This window comes from Macaca fascicularis, chromosome 2, assembly GCF_037993035.2.
Source record: "Macaca fascicularis isolate 582-1 chromosome 2, T2T-MFA8v1.1".
Taxonomy (NCBI): domain Eukaryota; kingdom Metazoa; phylum Chordata; class Mammalia; order Primates; family Cercopithecidae; genus Macaca; species Macaca fascicularis.
The window spans coordinates 84091768-84113707 of record NC_088376.1 but is presented as its reverse complement, the minus strand read 5'-3'; the positions used below and the strand labels follow the sequence as shown (position 1 = coordinate 84113707).

The 21940-nt window shown below is 41.0% G+C and overlaps 2 long non-coding RNA genes across 2 annotated transcripts in view; one reads left to right on the top strand and one right to left on the bottom strand.

Annotated features, from left to right (window-relative positions):
• LOC135969669 (uncharacterized) overlaps window positions 1-21940 on the bottom strand; it is a 38438-nt gene that overhangs the window by 15606 nt on the left and 892 nt on the right. Inside the window, exon 2 of the long non-coding RNA XR_010585028.2 lies at window positions 1652-1797. This is a non-coding gene — a long non-coding RNA (uncharacterized lncRNA). The remainder of the gene's footprint in view (window positions 1-1651; window positions 1798-21940) is intronic.
• The window catches only part of LOC123571859 (uncharacterized), a 37576-nt gene continuing 18199 nt past the window's right edge, over window positions 2564-21940 (top strand). Inside the window, exons 1-2 of the long non-coding RNA XR_006696150.2 lie at window positions 2564-2851; window positions 3677-3797. This is a non-coding gene — a long non-coding RNA (uncharacterized lncRNA). The remainder of the gene's footprint in view (window positions 2852-3676; window positions 3798-21940) is intronic.

Below are 21940 nucleotides of genomic sequence, written 5' to 3'. Positions count from 1 at the left end.
CACCATTCTTCTGCCTCAGCCTCCCGAGTAGCTGGGACTACAGGTGCCCACCACCACGACCGGCTAATTTTTTGTATTTTTAGTAGAGACAGGGTTTCACCACGTTAGCCAGGATGGTCTCCATCTCCTGACCTTGTGATCCGCCCGCCTCGGCCTCCCAAAGTGCTGGGATTACAGTCTCTGTGCCCGGCCCAGAGACTCCTTATCTGAGTTTTCATTACTCAAATTCCTCTAGAATATGATTATACAGGAATATTTGCCATTAAATGAAAGTATTCACTGATGAACTGAATACCCATAAAATTTTTCCCCTTTCAAACAACCTTCTCTGCTTAGCTTGAATGACTATCCCTGATCATAAGTCAAAACTTTTTCAGCCTAACTGTTACTACTTATAGAATATTGTAAACATCTGACAACACAAGTCAGATAGATGGTAAAGTGGAGTTGTAATTCTTGCAAAAGATGCAGAATTTCATGAAATTGATGAAAATAATGTTGGAGAACTGCTCCAATGTCAAGTATAGTCACGTGTCAATGACTAGGTGAAAACTGAAGAAGAAAAAATAGACAAGGAATCATATAAATTAATACTAAAGAAGAGTAATGGGTAAAGATGATGATACCAGAGATACTTCCAAAATGTACCAGCTTAAATGTCAAAGAATTGTTTAAATCCCTTTGGAAAACTGATAAAAACCGTTGACTAAAAAAAAGTTTTTGGTATAATGATCCCCTTCGATGGTTTTACACAAAGGTTGTATGAGCTGAACAAAGTCTCACTGTGCCATCCTATAATTTTGTCCAAGAAAATGTGTCCTCTTCATGCCAAATCAACTCCTCAACATTCTTCAGACTAAGAATTAATGCATAGTTGCAAATAACCGTATACATTTTGTTAACTTTAAGATAATTATTTTTATTATTTACCTTGAAATGTGCTCTTTATCGTAAGAGGATTAATTAACTTTTGCCCTTTCCTGGTATCGTTTATTCTTGGATAGTGAGTGCATCTTATAATTCTGTTTTCTATGAAGAACTTTAGAGATGGAAATTATTTGTTGTATTCACACTTGTATGAGGCATTTTGTAAAGAAGTTCTTTACTTTGCAGACAGATAGCATAGTAGAAGCACAGGGCAGACAAATGATCTGCAAAGGTCACACTAACGGTGTTTACATTTATGTTTGACCCCAGAGCCTACTCTCTTTAGGTCAGAATGCCTCCTAGGTCCTCAAAAGCAGAGGCAGCCAGAAACTCAGCATTATTCTTTCTAATCCTCAGTCCTGTGAATGAGAAAATGACGTCTTACTTTTATAAAGTACTACCAATATTGCTTCATGTCTGCATAGGGTACACACCAGTGGCAAAGCACCTTCACAAACATATCATTTGGTCTTCTCTTATCCCCCCAGGAAGTGGTGAAGAAGCAGGCAAGTGGGAATCTGAGGCTCGGAAAGCTAAAATAGCTTGTCTGAGGACCCACAGCTCAAAAACAGCAGTGTTGTGCCTGAAACTAACACTTTTAGACTGTGGTGCAGAGTTCTGTTCTCTGCACCTCTCTGTTTTTTGGCATGAAAATAAAGCAGGGGAAGTTAGCAAAGAAATTCATTAACAGAGTTAACATTTAAATAAAGTCTCGATCAAATACCTGGTCTTCATACTGCAACATTTCCAGGTGAGTAGCTTTGGTGTTTCTCTTCTGACAGTGGCGTTCACAATACATACAAGAGGGAGCTTGGAGATCACAAATTTCTTTACCTTGGAGGCTGAAGAAGGTCCTGGCTTATGAACTCTCTGTTCGTAAGAAAACCAGCAAAAAGGCCTTTCAGATTCTCCGTCCTATATAGTGTGCTATTCAGGGAGCCGATAGAGGGCAGTTACTGAACACAGATCCCGTGAAAATTAACAGCTTCCAAACTGATTTCTTTCCATTGGCTTTGTCAGTTTTACTTTCTATTTCTTGGGAAATAGTTCTATTTCTATTAGATTTCTATTTCTATTTGTTTCTATTTCTTGGGATTATGTCAGGGGAAGATTATAGCAGCAACATAGCCAGGATTTATAAAGTCTGTTTACCATTTCTCAGAGAACTCTAGATTCTCCAAGCTTACAAGATTCTTCAAGCCTACAAGATTCTTCAAGCCTACAAGATTCTCTAGATTCTCCAAGCCTACAAGATTCTTCAAGCCTACAAGATTCTCTAGATTCTTCAAGCCTACAAGATTTATTCTAATAAGCCCTGAAGTTAATCAGATTCATCTCATCCCTGCCCTCTCACCCCTCTTCTGTCACCAATACACATGTCCTCTTGCTCCTGATAATAACACAAAAATAACATGGCTAAATTTTGGACTGAACAATTGCCAGGCAAGAGAAAGCACAAAATCCTTCGGTCTTGCAAAGCTAATGAGGGTAAGCAGCAACTGGAAATAAAACAAATACACATTATGAGTTCAGCCAGATCTCAAGTTAGTTTTTTCACTTTTGCTTTTGTTTTCTTTTCCCTGCTCTATTAATGAGTTAATCAATTAAGATTTTCTTTCCTTGCATGGAAAGATTTTTGGCTTTGTTTTTAGATTAAGAAAGCTTTTCCCAGTTTCTTAGTTAATTATGAACATGCACTATCACATCATCTTGGACTCAATTCAAAAACTTATCTAAAACATGTAGTTACTGGGAAATTCCAGATTAATTTCCTGCTAGTTTTGTTTTGTTAACTATTGTGTTAAACACTTAACGGAGCAGCTCCTAGATGACTAAATCTGCTCAGCTGAATTCAAATGCCCTCATGCTTCCCTGAATGGACACACACACACACAGTCTCTTCACCTGAGGAATAAAGTGTAGGGTGAGGACCGGATTCTCACCTAAGAGAACAAAATAGTAAAGACACTTCCACAGCCTTAAGAATACAGACATGTTGGGCGGGGTGCGGTGGCTCACGCCTGTAATCCCAGCTCTTTGGGAGGCCGAGGCAGGTGGATCACCTGAGGTCAGAAGTTCAAGACCAGCCTGGTCAACATGGTGAAACCCCATCTCTACTAAATACACAAAAATTAGCCAGACATGGTGGCAGGTGCCTGTAATCCCAGCTACTCAGGAGGCTGAGGCAGCAGAATTGCTTGAACTCGGGAGGTGGAGGTTGCAGTGAGCCAAGATCATGCCATTGAGCTCCAGCCTGGGCAACAAGAGTGAAACTTTGTCTCAAAAAAAAAAGGGATACAGACATGTCTTCTTGAGTTCTGGATGAGAAAGAAAAAAGAGAATACAGATATGAAAGCTAGTATATATTGATGTATAGATGAATATATATGCATTATATATTGGCATTTATCTTGATAGCTTATTGTTTTAATAATAATAATTCTTTTCCTATGGAGAACTCAAAATGTATTGAGTTCCTGTCTGCATTGCCTCGGGAGGGAGGGAAGGTCGGAAAGAGAGAGAATAGGAGAAACGAAAGTTCACTTCAGGTCCTAGGTCACATGGTGAATTTGGCAGAGCTTGACCGGGAACGCCTGCCTTTGTTAGACATTGAGACTTGTAGGAAAACACTCCAAACAAAGGCCTTAAGACAAATCTGCCAGTTGAGGCTCTAGTGTTTAAGGAAATCCACTGAGATATTGAGTAGACAGAACTTGATAATTTCTTTCCTTTCATATTTTCATTTTAGATCTTCAGAACTTTTATTCAGGGGGGAAAGGCCCAGGTAGCTGCTGCTGTTCAGCATAAGGCTAATCTGACCTTCTATAATAAGAGTTCAAGTCCCAGAAATCCCTGGTCCTCCATCAGAGGTAACAGTAGCAGCTGAACCCAAGAAAAGGAGTATGAATGATTAACTCTTCCTTTATCTCACCTCAGAAAGTGGGGGCTGGGCGCAGTGGCTCACACCTGTAATCCCATCACTTTGGGAGGCTGAGGCAGATAGACCACCTGATGTCAGGAGTTCGAGACCGGCTTGGCCAATGTAGTGAAATTCCATCTCTGCTAAAAATAAAAAAATTAGCCAGGCATAGTGGCATGTGCCTGTAATCCCAGCTACTCTGGAGGCTGAGGCAGGAGAATCACTTGAACCCGGGAGGTGGAGGTTGCAGTGAGCTGAGATCATGCCATTGCACTCTGGGCAACAAGAGTGAAACTCCATCTCAAAATAAAAAAGAAAGAAAAACAAAAAGAAAATGAGGGAAAAAATATTTCACTTTAATGCTTTGCCTGCCCTGTCAAGATGTAGTTCATTCAGCTTTGTGGGGAAAAATTCACAATTAAAAGGATTTAGCTCTGTGTGACAGCTGATATTCTTAACCCCAAAGGTATTTCTGAGGAATCATAATTTCAAAGGAAAAAGTGCATTGAGGACAATAAATATGCTTATTTTCATTTGTAAAGAAGGAAAGTAGAATAAGTTTTCATATTTGTTTTTAAGAATATGAATTCTACTCTGTTCTTTGCAGTGTTTTCTATCTTCTAGCAAACACATTAAAGGGGTATTTATTTTTCTTACGCTCAACTAGAAGCAGCAGTGTGTACTACTCTCACAGAGAGAATAGATGGGGCAAGTACATACTGCACTTTCAACCGAAACATTCAGATACACGCATTGGAATTCATCAAGAAAACAACTTGACCCATGGAGAAGGGAGAAAAGCAAGGCAGGACAGCCGCCCACCCAGGAGCAACATGGAGCCAGGGGAGCCTCCCCATCCAGGGAAGCAGTGAGTGAATGAGCAACTGTGGACCAATGCTTCTCCCAGGGATCGTTGCTACTCTTGGGGCAGGAGATCCCCTCATGAACCCCCTCCACTAGGGCCTTCAGTCTCACACACAGAGCTATGGGGAGTCTTAGCTCAGGTGCACACGGAGCCCCGGGAGCCTTAGATATCCTGGCATCCTGGCTTCCTGGCACAAGTAACTGCTACTCCAGAAAAGTGGGAGGTTAGACCCCCATACATACTCCTATGAAAAGGGCTGAATCCAAGGAGCTGAGCAGCGAAGACCTGCAGGCCACACCTCCATAGCACTTCAGAAGCCAGACTAAGACCCATTGGCTTAGAACTCCAGCCAGCTACTGGTAGCAGCGTTACACATCCCTGAGAGGGAGCTTTCAGAGGAAGGGGTAGGCGGCCATCTTCACTGTTTCACAGCTTCAGCCCTTGTTGCTTTCAGGCTTTAGAGAGTGCAAGGTGACCAGTCAGTGACTGGAGTGGACCCCCAGCACAACACATCTGCCCTATGGAAAAGTGGCCAGACTGCTTTTTTACACAAGTCTCCAAACCTGCTTCTCCTCACTGGGTGAGTCCTCCTGTCCTGGGTCTCCACCCACCCCCTGCCAGGGATATTGAGCCAGTAGCAGCTCAACAACTCTCTGGGACAGCACTCCCAGTGTGTGTGGGGGTGGGAGGATGAGAGGGTGGGTGTTCTGATCTTTGCTGTCTTGCAGCCCTCGCCCTTACTATCTCCAGGTTCTGAAAAGTCCTCCCTGAGTACCAGGGGCTGGTCTGGACAGCCGGCACAGAGCACCCACCTTAGAAAAGTGGCCAGACTGTTCCCCACACAAGTCCCAGTCCTCACTTCTCACTGGGTAGGGTTGCCCAACCGGGCACTCCAGCACAACCACCCTGTTTCCGCCTGACCACTTCAATCAGAGGCACCCCCGCATTTCTTCGAAGAGGAAATCCCAGAGTGAACCCACAAACCCTCCCACTGCAGTTGCAGTGCTACTGCCCTAACAGCCCTCAGGCTGGGGCAGGAACAAAGGTCCTAGTCACTACACTGGCACCTTTAGCACACCACAGCCACCATACAGAAAGGAGTTCAGTTTCTCTTTCCTGGGAACCCCCACCCCCTACTCCTTACCAGGTAGGGCCTCTGGTTCGTGACCACGGAACAGTCACCCCACCCACAGCTGAGCATACCCACAGGTAGTGTCCTGAGGGGAAAAGCTCTCAGAGGCATATGATGGTCCCTCTGCCACTGCCACAGCAGCAGTTCTAACCCTGCTCCCCTCAGTCTGGGGAAGAAACAAAGGGCCCGAGGGTTATACCTAAGCTTATAGCACACCACAGTGACCACATGGAGAGGAGACCAGTGTCTCCTCTCAGTGAGCCCTTGAACCCCTGCTCCCCAACAAGTGGAGGCTCCAACTCACACCAGCAATGCAGCCACCCACCTCACTGGTTGAACATTCCCAAAGCAGTGACTCTGCATTTCTTGGGGTTGGAGCCCCCAGAGGCAACCAAAAGCCTCTCTGCCACTGCCTCTGTAGTGGTACTACCCCTACTACCTTTAGACTAATTAAACAGCAAAGACCCTAAGTGCATCATCCACACCCCCAATGCACTGCAGTTAACCCAAGGAGAAGAGACCAGTCCATCTCCCACGGGTCCCGCCCACCCCTGCTGCTTGTCACCAGGCAGGGAACCCCCAGTTTGGACCCACAGCACAGTTCCCCCATCTTGGGTCGATCACACTCAGCAATTGCTGACCTGCATCTCTGTGGGGTGGAGTCCCCAGGAGACAAGTAAAAGACCCTCAGTCACAACCACTGCTAAGGTCCTTCCCTTTGCTGCCTGCAAGCTGGGGAGGAAACATAAACCCTGAGATCTCCCCAGAGCTGTGGTGGGCAGCCTAGGAGTGCCAAGCTGCAATCTATAGCCAGCACTCAAGTGGGAGAGGAGTCCACACTTTCAGAGCATTGAGAGAGAGCCAAGCTGCAACCATGAGGAAATACAGGGGAGTCACATGACTGGAAAAGAGCCTACCTACTGACCACTACACAAAACCCCTCATCTCCTTCTCTCCTCCTTAAAGCCTCTCAGTTTTGAATCTTATGTCATCAAATTGTATCACCCACTGACCTTCATGAAGCACCTAAGCACCACCTACTGGGTCACACCCCACAGCTTCAATACCAAAAATATCTCACTAACATACCTACCCTGTAAAACCAAACATAAGAAGTCAGCCACAAATAAAGACCCTGCACAAAGCCTCAGCCCTATGAAAATATTCAGGAAAAAAGTCTTCTGACTGTAGTCAATCTACACTGCAGTTAAAGGAACACCCATACACAAAGATGAGAAATAACCAATGTAAGAACTCTGGCAACTCAAATGGCCAGTGTCTTATGTCCTCCAAACAACAGCACCAGTTCTCCAATGAGGGTTCTTAAACAGGCTGAGTTGGCTGAAATGACAAATAGAATTCAGAGTATAGATAGGAATGAAGATCATTGAGATTTAGGACAACAGCAAAACACAATCCAAGGAAACTAAGAATCATGATAAAGGAGCTGACAGGCAAAATTGCCAGTATTAAAAAGAAACCTAACAGATTGTATAGAGCTGTATAGCACACTGCAAGAATTTCACAATGCAATTGCAAGTATTAACAGTGGAATAGACCAAACTGGGGAAAGAATCTCAGAACTTGAAGACTGGCTCTCTGAAACAAGACAGCCAGACAAAAATTTTTAAAAAAGAATGAAAATGAGTGAACAGAACCTCCAGGAAATATGGGATTATGTAAGGAGGCCAAATCTATAAATCACTGGCATCACTGAAAGAGATGGGGAGAAAGAAAACCACTTGGAAAACACATTTTAGCATATCACTCCTGAAAACTCCCCTCACCTTGCCAGAGAGGCCAACAGTCAAATTCAGGAAATACAGAGAACCTGTACAATATCCTACTCAAGAAGATCATCCTCAGGTCATATAATTGTTAGATTTTTCAAATTTGAAATGAAAGAATGTTAAAGGCAGCTAGAGAGAATGGGCAGGTCATCTAAAAGGGAACCCCATCAGGCTAACAGTAGACTTCTCAGCAGAAACTCTACAAGCCAGAAGAGATTGGGGGCTGATAGTCAACATTCTTAAAGAAAAACATATTTAACCAAGGATTTCATATCCAGCCAAACTAAGCTTCTTAAGTGTATTAGTTCATTCTCATACTGCTAGGATACTACCTGAGACTGGGTAATTTATAAAGAAAGCAGTTTAATTGGCTCATACTTATGCATGGCTAAGAGGCCTCAAGAAACTTAAAATCATGGCAGAGGGTGAAGGGGAAGCAAGGCACATCTTACATGGCAGCAGGAGAGAGAGAGAGTGTGTGCAGGGGAAACTGCCACTTTTAAAACATCAGATCTCATGAGAACTCCCTCACTATTATGAGAACAGCATTGGTGGGAGGGTAACTGCCCCCATGATCCAATCACCTCCCACCAGGTCCCTCCCTTGATATGTGGAGATTACAATTCGAGATAAGATTTGGGTAGGGACACAGAATCAAACTACATTAATAAGCAAAGGAGAAATAGCCAAATAAGCAAATGCCTAGGGAGTTCAGACCCGCCTTACAACAGATCCTGAAAGGGACATTAAATATGGAAAGGAAAGACTATTACCAGTCAATACAAAAACACGTTTAGGTACACAGACCAGTGACACTATAAATCAACCACACAAGCAAGTCAGCATAATAACCAGCTAACAACACAATGATAGGATTAAATCCAATGTATCAATACTAACCTTGAATATTAATGGGATAAATACCCCACTTAAAAGGCACAAAGGATGGGCATGGTGGCTTATGCCTGTAATCTCAGCACTTTGGAAGGCCAAGGCAGGTGGATCACCTGAGGTCAGGAGTTTGAGACCAGCCTGGCCAACATGAGGAAACCCTGCCTCTACTAAAAATACAAAAAATTAGCCAGGCATGGTGGCAGGTGCCTGTAATCCCAGCTACTTGGGAGGCTGAGGCGGGAGAATTGCTTGAACCTGGGAGGCAGAGGTTGCAGTGTGCTGAGATCGCACTATTGCACTCCAGCCTGGGCAACAAGAATGAAACTCTATCTCAAAAATAAATAAATAAGTAAAAATAAAAAATGAAAGGCACAGAGTGGCAAACTGGATAAAAAAGCAATACTCAGTGGTATGTTGTCTTCAAGAGACTCATCTCACATGTAGTGACACAAATAGGCTCGAAACAAAGAGATGGAGGAAAATCTACCAAGCAAATGGAAATCAGGAAAAAGCAGTGGTTGCAATCATAGTTCCAGACAAAACAGACTTTAAACCAACAAAGATTAAAAAAAAAAAAAAAGGCAAAGAATGATGTTACATAGTGATTAAGGTTTTATTTCAACAGGAAGACCTAACTTTCCTAAATATACACACACCCAATGCAGGAGCACCCAAATTTATAAAGCAAGTTCTTAGAGACCTTCAAAGAAACTTAGACTCCCAGACAAGAATAGTGGGAGAGTTTAGCACTCTACTGACAGTATGAGACAGACACTGAGGCAGAAAATTAACAAAGATATTCAGGACCCGAACTCAACATTGGGCCAAATGAATTTTGTAGATCTCTACAGAACTTTCCACCCCCAAACAACAGAATATCCATCTTCTCATCACCACAGGGCACATACTCTAAAATCAACCACATATAGTATTGGAAGGCCTGGCCAGAGAAGTCAGACAAGGGAAAGCAATAAAGGGCATCCAAATAGGAAGAGAGGAAGTCAAACTATTCTTGTTTGCAGATGACATGATTCTATATAGAAAACTCCAACATCTCAACCCAAAAGCTCCGTGAGCTGACAAACAACTTTAGCAAAATCTCAGGATATAAAATCAACATACAAAAATCACTAGAATCACTAGCATTCCTATACACCAACAACAGGCAACTGGAGAGTCAAATCAGGAATGCAATCCCGTTCACAACTGACACAAAAATAATAAAATACCTAGGAATACAGCTAAGCAGGAAGGTGAGAGATCTCTATGATGATAATTACAAAACACTGCTCAAGGATATCAGAGATGACACTGACAAATGGAAAAACATTCCATGCTCATGGACAGGAAGAATCAGTATCATTAAAATGGTCATACTGCCCAAAGCAATTTATGGATTCAATACTATTCCTATCAATCTACCAATGATATTCTTCACAAAACTAAAAAAAAAAAAAAAACAAAACTATTTTTAAATTTATATGGAACCGAAAATGAGCCTGAATAGCCAAGGCAATCCTAAGCAAAAAGAACAAAGCTGGTGACATCACATTACCTGATTTCAAACTAGACACTACAGGGCTACAGCAACCAAAACAGCATGGTACTGGTGCAAACAGAGACTCATAGACTATTGGAAAAGAATAGAGCCCAGAAATGAGGCTAATATCTACAACCATCTTCAATAAAGCTGACAAAACAAGCAATGGGGATAAACTATTCAATAAATGGTTCTGGGATAACTGGCTAGCCATATGCAGAGGATTAAAACTGGACCCCTTCCTTAAACTATATACAAAATCAACTCAAGATGGATTAAAGGTTTAAATGTAAAACTCAAAAGTATAAAAATCCTGGAAGACAACCTAGGAAATGCCATCCTGGATGCAGGAATGGGCAAAAATTTCATGACAAAGACAGCAAAAGCAATTGCAACAAAAGCAAAAATGGACAAATATGTTCTAATTAAACTTAAGGACTTCTGCACAGCAAAATAAACTATCAACAGAGTAAACAGACAACATACAGAACGGGAGAAAATTTTTGCCAACTATGCATCTATCAAAGGTCTAATATCCAGCATTTATAAGGAACTTAACCAATTTATAAGAAAAAACTACCTCATTAAAAAGTGGGCAAAACATGAACAGACACGTCTCAAAGAATATATACGTGCAACCAACAAGCATATGAAAAAAAAGCTCAATATCACTGATCATTAAAGAAATGCAAATCAGAACCACAATGAGACACCATCTCACACCAGTCAGAATGGCTATTACTAAAATGTGAAAAAATAACAGATGCTGGCAAGGTTGTGAGAAAAGGGAATGCCAATACACTGTTGGTGGGAGTGTAAATTAGAGCAACCATTGTGGAAAGCAGTGTGGTGATTCCTCGAAGAGCTAAAAACAGAACTGCCATTTGACCCAGCAATTCCATTATTGGATATATACCCAAAGGAATGTAAATTGTTCTATCACAAAGACACATGCATGCACATGTTAATTGTAGCATTATTCACAGTAGCAAAGACATGGAATCAACCTAAATGCCTATCAATGGTAGATTGAATAAAGAAAAGGTGGTACATATACACTTGGAACACTATGCAACCATAAAAAAGAATGAGATCATGTCCTTTGCAGGAACATGGATGATGCTAGAGCCCATATCCTTAGCAAACTAATGCAGGAACAGAAAACCAAGTACCACATGTTCTCACTTATAAGTGGGAGCTAAATAATGAGAACAGATGGACACAAAGAAGGGAACAACAGACACTGGAGACTACTTGAGGGTGGAGGGTGAGAGGAGGAAGAGGATCCAAAAAAATAACTATTGGGTACTATGCTTAGTACCTAGATGATGAAGCAATCCATCCAACAGAACCCCATGACAAGAGTTTACTTATATACCAAACCTGCACACATACCCATCAACCTAAGGTTATTATAAAAAAAAAGAGAGGCTGGGTGCCATGGCTCACACCTGTAATCCCAGCACTTTGAGAGGCCAAGGCAGGTGGATCACAAGGTCAGGAGTTCGAGACCAACCTGGCCAAGATGGTGAAACCCCGTCTCTACTAAAAATACAAAAATTAGACGGGTGTGGTGGCTGGCGCCTGTAATCCCAGCTACTCAGGAGACTCAGGAGGCTGAGGCAGAAGAATCGCTTGAACCCAGGAGGGGAGGTTGCAGTGAGCCGAGATCGGGCCACTGCACTTTAGCTCAGGTGACAGAGCAAGACTCCTTCTAAAACAACAACAAAAAAAAAAAAAAAAAAAAAAAAAAAAAAAAAAGAAAAGAAAAGAAAAGAAAAAACAAAAAAGAAAAGAAAGAAAAAATAAGAGGCAAGAAATAACTACTGGCCTATGTGAAGGGGTTCTAGAAGAAATGAAATAAATCTAAGCAGGCAATAGCATTAGAAGTAGAATATTATTTTCCATTATTTCTCTGCTCTGTTTTATACAGAGAATTGTGAGCAAATACCCTTAAAGATGAAGAAATGACATGAATAGATGGCAGTGGTAGGTTTAGGTTTATGGGCAAAGTGGCTACATAATCTTGGAACCAAAGAGAAATCTCGTGAGTGGAGCCAATGACTTTTAAAAATTATCTCCAGGCCAGGAACGGTGGCTCACACCTGTAATCCCAGGACTTTGGGAGGCCGAGGCAGGCAGATCTCCTGAGGTCAGAAGTTCAAGACCAGCCTCGTCAAAATGGCGAAACCCCATCTCTACTAAAAATACAAAAAATTAACTGGGCATGGTGTCTCGTGCCTGTAGTCCCAGCTACCCGGGAGGCTGAGACATGAGAATCAATTGAACCCAGGAGGCAGAGGTTGCAGTGAGCCAAGATATTGCCACTACAGCCTGGGCAACAGAGCGAGACTCCATCTCAAAAAAACCAGAAGAAAACAAAAAAAATTTTTTAAATTACCTTCAGGTTTTATAAGGAATCAGAATATAAAAGGACGTGAAGGGAAGTCCTTCAATAACCCCAAGTGATGACAATGGATGAAACACAGAGAAGGCAGAGCTAGAAAAGTTCCCACCCAATCTCCAAGTGCATCTGTTAACATCAATAAACACAAATTCATATGAGAATTTTCCTTATTGTTTTAAATCTATATTACTGAAAAGTTAAAGGACACCACTGCATAGTGGCTGATCTCTGATTTTTAGAATGATGGGGAATAAGTCAAGAGGGATGTAATATGTACTCTGAGTTTTAAATTTTGATTAAATTGATATCACCAGATTCCTATGTTCATGAAAAACTCCACAGTAAAGGTGAATACTCAAAAATTTCCTCAAGTTACTAAAAGTTATCATCAATAAAATTCTTAACAGAGAAAAACAAGCAAACTAGCAAAAAAGAACAACAAAAAATAACTTCTAGAATGTATTTATACTGGAGTAAGCAAATAGAGAGAGACTTAAACCTGGGTGTGCCTAGATTAACTGGTAAAATCTGCTTTAAATATTCCTGGCATAGTCTGAAAAGGAGTGATGTACTTAAGGTCCAAATCTCAGAAAGAAAAAAAAAAATGCCAGTAACACTGTTTAATGCTGGGTTCCATCATACCTTCCTCATGTTTAAATAAAACAAGTTCAGGAGTTAGAGAACAGCCTGCAATGCTGCAATGCTTTTTTTCCATTGTATGTGTATTTATTTATGTGTTCCTATGAGTGTTTGCATGCTTATGTGCTTGACTTTCTTATCAAATTTGAGATGTGCCTGATTTCCCAGAAGTAGCTATGTTCTAAAGTGACCTTAAGTTTTTTTTTTTAAACGTAGTGCTTTCACTTTTGTTTCTCCTTATCCAAATGGAATCATAAAAATTTAGTCTGAAGGATAGTAACTTCTTATTTTACAGATCCAGAAAATTAGGACTAGTGGCTTGCTCGAGCCCTCCTGAGTTCCACACAGAGCTCTTTTTGCAAAACTTTATTCTGGATTTAAATGTTAGGTAAAATTCCATACTCTTCTATTATTTGATTAAAGTTATAACTACACTTGAAGCCATCTGGGAGTCAGTTATATTAAGATTATTGTCCACAAACAAAAAATATATTCAAAGAACAACTTAGACCAGTGTCCCCCTACCAATTAGATATGATATTCAAAATATTTCGTAACTGGCGGGGCATAGTCACAGACGCATTGACTCAGACAGCAGCTGTCAACACCTGGTCTATTGAAGCATGCAAACTGGGGAAATAACAACCCTTTTTCCAGCCCCTCCCAGAAGATTCAGAGTTCGGTGAAATGAATCAGAATGAATACTTAAAGGATTTGACAAAATTACAAAGGAAAAAGGATATATACTTGAAAGTAAGTTATCTAATAGTCTATTAACTAGGAAATAACTACCAGCACTTAAATACAGAGTCAGTCTAACATAACTATATCAGCCAGAGCAGATACCCAGCACAAAATTACTCAGGCAAAAGAAAAAATTTATTGATTTGTGCAATCCAAAAGTCCCAGGAGTGCCTTCTGGTAGAGTGTAATCCAGATGATCAAGAGATAAAATCAGGACTGGGTGCGGTGGCTCATGCCTGTAATCCTAGTAATTTGAGAGGCCAGGACAGGCAGGTCACTCGAGGCCAGGAGTGTCAGACCAGCCTGGCCATCATGGCAGAACTCCGTCTCTAGTGAAAATACAAAAATTAGCTGGGTGTGGTGTTGTGCGCCTGCTCAGGAGGCTGAGGCAGGAGAATCGCTTGAACCCCCAGAAGGAGGAGGTTGCAGTGAGCCAAGATTGCACCACTGCATTCCTTCCAGCCTGTGCAATAGAGCAACATTCTGTCTCAAAAAAAAAAAAAAAAAAAAGATAAAATCAGGAATATCTCGGTGTTGGCTTCATTCTCAGCAGATTTTTCCTAAATAGGAGTAAGATTGCCATTATAGTCCAGGATTATAGTCTACCATGTTAGCAGAGAAGGAGAAAGGAAGTGATCTTTTCTGACTCTAACAAATCTTCCAGAGCTGACTCTTTCTCACTGGATTAATTTGGGTTACCTGCCATTCCTAAGCCAATAATGCTTCTGCCTGGACCTGGGGATAGAATCAGTTTCACTGAAATTTCATGAATGAAATAGGGGAAAGGTGGTTCCCTCAAAGATAAATCTAAGTGTGAATACCAAAAAGGAGAATGGATACTGGATAGACCTAAACTATAGATATCTACTAAGTGCGTCTCTCAGCAGCCCAACTTTCACATTCTTCTTTTTCCTCATATAAACAATCATCAGAATTCTCCCCACTAACACAATTCACGCATCAGCATACAACCAAAAATACACAGAGTTTCTCTTCTAGGAAGGGAGATAGCCTCAAGTTGCACCAGTTCTTGCATACAAGTTCCAGGATCTCTGGGAGATGCACATTTCTCTCTAGACTTTATGTTAATGGCATCTGGACTAAATGACATATTTATTCATCCTCTGTACTCCCAGTCTAAAATAATGGAGGGGAAACGTCATAACTACAATAAAAATTCCTTTTGCAAATAGGAAAATGGGGAAACAAAATACAAAGGACACTGCTTTGCTGCATCGATAGTGGCTGCTAAACGAGGATAGCAATTATATCCTGCCAAGACAGTAGAGCAAGTTTCTAAATCAACCAACTTGGCTTTCCCTAGTCCTGCAAGCTAACTATTGATCTTAGCTAATATGGGCACCAGTGAGAACTCATTTTCTGAGGGATGCATATATTAGTCTGTTTCCTGTTGGTGTAAACTCTAAGGGTTGGGATTTGCAACAGGGGCTGTATTTTTGCAGATTTTTTTTTTTCTGTTTTTCTTTTCTTTTCTTTCTTTTTTTTTTTTTTTGAGACAGAGTCTTGCTCTGTCGCCCAGGCTGGAGTGCAGAGGCGAGATCTTGGCTCACTGCAAGCTCCGCCTCTCAGGTTCACATCATTCTGGTTCTTGCTTTCTTAAGTAATAGGCTTGGAATTTATCCAGGAATACATCTCTTTTAAAGTTTATTAGCCTCTGTTGATTTATGTTTGTTCAGTTCCACAGGTCTGATTAGTTATGACTCTTGCATTAAGAGCTTAATTTGAGGGATTGTCATGTGCCAACAAGTTTCAGTGCTTTGTCTATTCTGTAAGTTTTCAGCATTCAACCTGGAGAGGGCATCTTGGCAGTGCAAACCTGTAGTCTGGATTGGAGAACAGTTCTCCTTTCCCCTACCCCACATTATACTTCATGGAATGATTTTAACAATGGTGGTAGTTGTCAACTTTGTCAATAAATAGAGTCCCAAAGGATATGTTGGAGACCGAGAGACTGAAGAATCAAACATCCCCAGATCTCAATCTTGTATCTAACCACGTTTTTACCGATTTGATTCCTCTTACTTTAGCTTGGTGCGAAGAATACAGGTTTCAACCACATTGGATTTCTGGACACAGGCAAGATGTATCTTTCTTACAAAAGCTTTAATTTTTTTCCCTTACCACTAGCCTTTCAGGTAGGCCACACTGGAGAGATGTTTGTCATTGATAAGACTTTACCAATGTTTGCAGAAAGTGGTCAACACATAATATCCTGATATTTCCCCACTAAATACCCCCAAATCAGGCCTTTGCATAAGGATATGGTCTGATTTTATTTAAAAACAAGCTGGGAAAAATACCTGCAAAAGATATATTTGATAAAGAGCTGTTATCTAAAATTTACAAAGAACTCTTAAAACTCAAAAATAAGGAAACAAATAACTAAATAAAATAGGCAAAAGACCTCAACAGATACCTCATCAAATAAGATATGCACATATCAAATACACATATGAAAAGATATTAAACACTGTATGTCATTAAGGAATTGCAACCTAAAACAGCAATGAGATGCTACTGCATGCCTATTAGAATGGCCCAAATCCAAAACACTAATGACACGAAATGCTGGCAAGATTGTGGAGCAATGTTGGTGGGAAGTCAAAATCATACAGACATTTTGAAAGACAGTACAATAGAGTGAATACTCACGTCTCCCTAAAATTCATATGTTGAAATCCTAACCCCCATGATGATGGTAAGGAGTGGGATCTTTGGGAGTGAATAGATCATGAGAGCAGGGCCCTCATGAATGAAATTAGCAGCCTTGTTAAAAAAAAAAAAAAAAAAAAAAAAAAGGACCCAAGAGCTGGCAAGTTCTTTCTGCCATATTAGGACACAGCTAGAAGACACCATCTATGAACCAGAAAGCAGGTTCTCACCCAATACCAAATCTGCCACTGCTTTGATCTTAGACTTCTCAGCCTCCAGAACTGTGAGAAATAAATTTCTGTTACTTGTTAGCTACCCAGTTTATAGTATTTTGTTATAGCAGCTCAAATAGACTAAGAGAGACAATTTGGCAGTTTCTTATAAGTCTAAACATGCTCTTACTATGTGAGTCAGCAATCATATCCTTGGAATTTGCCCAAAGGACTTGAAAACTCACGTCCACACAAAAAGCTGCATATGGATGTTTACAGCAGCCTTATTCGTAACTGTGAAAACTTGGAAGCAACCAAGATTTTCTTCAGTAGACAAGAGGATAAGAAAAGTGTGGTACATCCAGACAATTGAATATTATCCATCACTAAACTCAAATGAGTTATCAAGCCATGTAAAGACATGGAGGAAATTTAAATGCATATTACCAAGTGAAAGAAGCCAATCTGAAAATGCTACATACTGCATGATTCCAACTCTAGGCCATTCTGGAAAAGGCAAAACTAGGGAAACAGTAAAAAGATGAGTAGTTTCCAGGAGTTAGTGGGGAGACAGAGATAAACAGGCAAAGCACAGGGGGTATTTAGTGCATTGAAACTATTTTGTACGATACTACAATGGTGGATACATGTCATTAGGCATTTATCAAAATCCATACGATGAACACCACCAAAAGTGAAGCCTAACGTAAACTATGGACTTTGGGTGATAATTATTCATTATAACCCAGAATGTGCCACTCTGGTGTGGCATGTTGATAGTGGGAGAGGCTAAGCAGTTGTAGGGGCAGGGAATATATGGGCACTCTATTTCCTGCTCAATTTTTCTGTGACCCCAAAACTGAACCTAAAAAATAAGGTCTACTAAACAACAACAACAAGAGGTGACAGTTTAGTTGACTGTTTTGCTATCACCTATCAAGGATCTTCCCTTCTCAGCCAGGATAGGAAAGTTTCCACCCTACTGTGATACATCTTGTCTTGTACAAATCCAATTTAGGGTTTGTTCCATGTAAAACTTCATTTCCATAGACTAATTTCTACAGTAGACTTCTTGAGTCATTCAGAAACCTAACTCAAACTGGCTCAACTGAATGTGAGAATGTATCAGTTTATGTAACTAAAAAGTCTAGGGACTAAGAATAAGGCTGCATTCAGGCATAATTAAATCCAGATACTTAAAAGATGCAGTCATAAATCAATCTCCTTTCTCTCTCGGTCTCTCAGTCTTCCACTCCATCTCCCACCCCCATGTTGACTTCATTCTCATGAGACCTCTCTCCATGTAGTGACATATGGGTATCAGAATCTCTAGACTCACATTCTGCCACTTAAGTCATACTTAGAAACAATAATCCTCTTTCTCAGAAAAATTCAAGCTCCTACCTCGATTGATAAACTACAGCTGCTTGTTCATGGCTAACACAACTTTAGTCCATTGTTTCCAAAGGTTTATTCACATGTCACTAGTGCTGCCTTAGATGATCTGGTAGTAAGCACACATTTATTATAATACATGCCAGGGGCTAGAGGGGAGGGAGGGATAAATAGGCAGAACATGGAGGATATTTAGGAAAGTGAAATTATTCTGAATGATATTACATTGGTGAATGCATGTCATTTTACATTTGTCACATGTATAATTCTGCGTAAATTTTTGTGTATAATAAAAAATAAGTAGTGCCTCAAAAATTTTTTTCTTTTGCTTGGGATGAGGCTGAAATAGGAAGGAAAGTAGTATTCATTTTATAGGATTAGGGTGAGTTTCGGGTATGGTGATCAGGCATGTTCATGATCATTTTGTACCTTTACTAATCTGAATTATCCAACAAGACTTAACCTGTTCCACATAGTTGAAGTGTTGTACAGGCAGAAAAAATCTAGTCACTGTTGTATACTGAGGGGAAAATCTTAGGTTAAGGCCCTCAAAGACTCTGGAAAAATTCATTTCATATGGAAATTCATAAGGTAATTTTTGAAAGGAAGTCAATATATCACAAATGGTATAAGCCCTTGAATGTAACTTTGAAAATCTTTACCCTACTTAGGAAAAAAAAAGTCTCATTTTAGTATAAAGTAAAATGAACTGCATAACTGTCCTCTCTATGGTTAAATTCCTTGTCCACCAACATTATATAACTGACTTTTGTTTCTTCTGATTTGTTTTCAGGCAGTTAATTTTCAAGAGGAAGAGCTTCCTTCCTAGATTTGATTCAAATTCTATTCCAGGAACAAACAGAAGCTTTAAGTTTCTTTTCATAGTTTCTTTTAAGGCGCCACTTTTGTTTTTCTGTGGTTTCATTATGAGAAATACCTCAAAGAGGAAGAAGATTGTTATAAGGTATTGCATTTCTATACTTGAGAGAGTTTTTAAGTTCTTCAGATAAATGTGGTATGTGGTTGTAAGGTAATTGTCACTTACTTGCAATAATACAAATTTCTGAATTTCTGTTATTTGTTTGCTACACAGTTTATAGTATTTTGTTATAGCAGGCCAAACAGACTGAGACAATAAGAAGATTCTGGGAACATGATAGAGTAAGAAGAATCAGGAATCTCTGTCCTGACCTACCCAAATAATGCATTGGCAGACTATGACTTAACTGTCTTGGAACTCTGGAGTAATCCAAGGCTTGCAATTTCTAGAGGAAGGTTTAGGTTGTGTATTAGTTCGTTCTTATGCTGCTATGAAGAAATATCTGAGACTGGATGATTTATGAAGGAAAGAGGTTTAATTGACACACAATTCCACATGAGTGGGGAGGCCTCAGGAAACTTACAATCATGGTAGAGGACGAAGGGGAAGCAAGGACCTTCTTCACATGGAAGCAAGAGAGAGAAGAGTGAAGGAAGAACTTCCAAACACTTATAAAACCATCAGATCTTGCGAGAACTCACTATCGTGAGAACAGCATGGGAGAAACTGCCCCCATGATCCAATCACTTCCCTCCCTTGACATGTGATGATTACAGGTGCTTCCCTCAAGGTGTGGGGATTACAGTTTGAGATGAGATTTGGTGGGGACACACAGTCAAACTGTATCATTCCACCTCTGGCCCCTCTCAAATCTCATGTTTTTTCACATTTCAAAACCAATCATGCCTTCCCAACAGTCCCTCAAAGTCTTAATTCATTTCAGCATTAACTCAAAAGTCCACAGTCCAAAGTCTCATCTGAGACAAGGCAAGTTCCTTCCACCTATGAGGCTGTAAAATTGAAAGCAAGTTAGTTACTTCCTAAATACAATGGGTGGACAGGCCTTGGGTAAATGCTTCCATTCCAAATGGGAGAAATGGACTAAAACGAAGGAGTGACAGGCCCCATGCAAGTCTGAAATCCAGCAGGGCAGTCCTTAAATCTTGAAGCTCCAAAATGATCTTTTTTGACTCCATATCTCATACCCAGGGCACACTGATGCAAAGGGTGGGCTCCCATGGCCTTGAGTGGCTCCTTCATGGGTTGGCATTGAGTGCCTATGGCTTTTCTAGTTGCATGATGCAAGATGTAGGTGAATCTACCATTTTTGGGTCTGGAGGATAGTGGCCCTCTTCTCAAAGTTCCCCTAGGCAGTGCCCTAGTGGAGATTCTGTGTGGGGGCTCCTACTCCACATTTCCCTTCCACACTGCCCTAGCAGAGGTTTTCTATGAGGGCTCTGCCCCTGTAGCAGACCTCTGCCTGACCACCCAGGCATTTCTATACTTCCTTTGAAATCTAGGCAGAGGTTCCCAAACCCCAATTCTTGACTTCTGTGCACCCACAGGCCTAACACTACAGGGAGGTCACCAAGGTTTGGGGCTTGTACCCTCTGAAGCCACAGCCTGAGCTGTACATTGGTTTCTTTTAGCTATGGCTGGAGCTAAAGTGACTGGGATGCATGGTACCAAGTCCCAAAGCAGCACACAGCAGTGGGGGCCTGGGTCTGGCCCAATAAATCATTTTTAATCTCCTAGGCCACTAGGCCTGTGATTGGAGGAGCTGCTGCCAAGGTCTCTGACATGCTCTGGAGATATTTTCCCCATTGTCTTCATGATTAACATTAGGCTCCTCATTACTTATGCTAATTTTTGCAGCCAGTTTGAATTTCTCCCCCAGAAAATGGGGTTTTCTTTTCTACTGCATGCTCAGGCTGTAATTTTTCTAAACTTTTATGCTCTGCTTCCCTTTTAAACAATAGTACCAATTTCAGGTCATCTCTCTCAAGTTCAAATTCCACAGAACTCTAGGGCAGGAGCAAAATGCCACCAGTCTCTTTGCTAAAGCATAGCAAGAGTGCCTTTTCTCCATTTCTCAGTAAGTTATTAATCTCCATCTGAGACCACCTCTGCCTGGACTTCCTTGTCAGGCGGGGGAACCTATCCCCAGTATTTCAACATAGGTTCTTTCTGTTTTCCCTAAATGTTGGCTGACTGAGAAATAAAGACAGACAGTACAAAGAGAGGAATTTTACAGCTGGGCCACCAGGGGTGACATCACATATTGGTAGGACTGTGATGCCCACCTGAGCCTCAAAAGCAGCAAGTTTTTATTAAGGATTTCAAAAGGGGAGGGGGTGTATGAACAGGGATTAGGTACAAAGATCACATGCTTCAAAGGGCAAAAAGCAGAACTACTAATAAGGGTCTAACAAAGATCACAAGGCAAAGGGCAAAAACAGAACTACTAACAAGAGTCTATGTTCAGCAGTGCACATATTGTCTTGATAAACATTTTTTTTTTTTTTTTTTGAGACAGAGTGTCACTCTGTCACCCAGGCTGGAATGCAGTGGCGCGATCTCAGCTCACTGCAAGTTCCGCCTTCCAGGTTCATGCCATTCTCCTGCCTCAGCCTCCCAAGTAGCTGGGACTACAGGCACCCGCCACCACAACTGGCTATTTTTTTGTATTTTTAGTAGAGATGGGGTTTCACCACATTGACTAGGATGGTCTCGATCTCTTGACCTCATGATCCACCCGCCTCAGCCTCCCAAAGTACTTGGATTACAGATGTGAGTCACCATGCCCAGCAGATAAACATCTTAAACAATAGAAAACAGGGTTCAAGAGCAGAGAACTGGTCTGACCACAAATTTACCAGGGTGGAGTTTTTTTCCCACCCTAGTAAGCCTGAGGGTACTGCAGGAGACCAAGGTGTATCTCAATGCTTATCTCAACCACATAAGACAGACATTCCCAGAGCA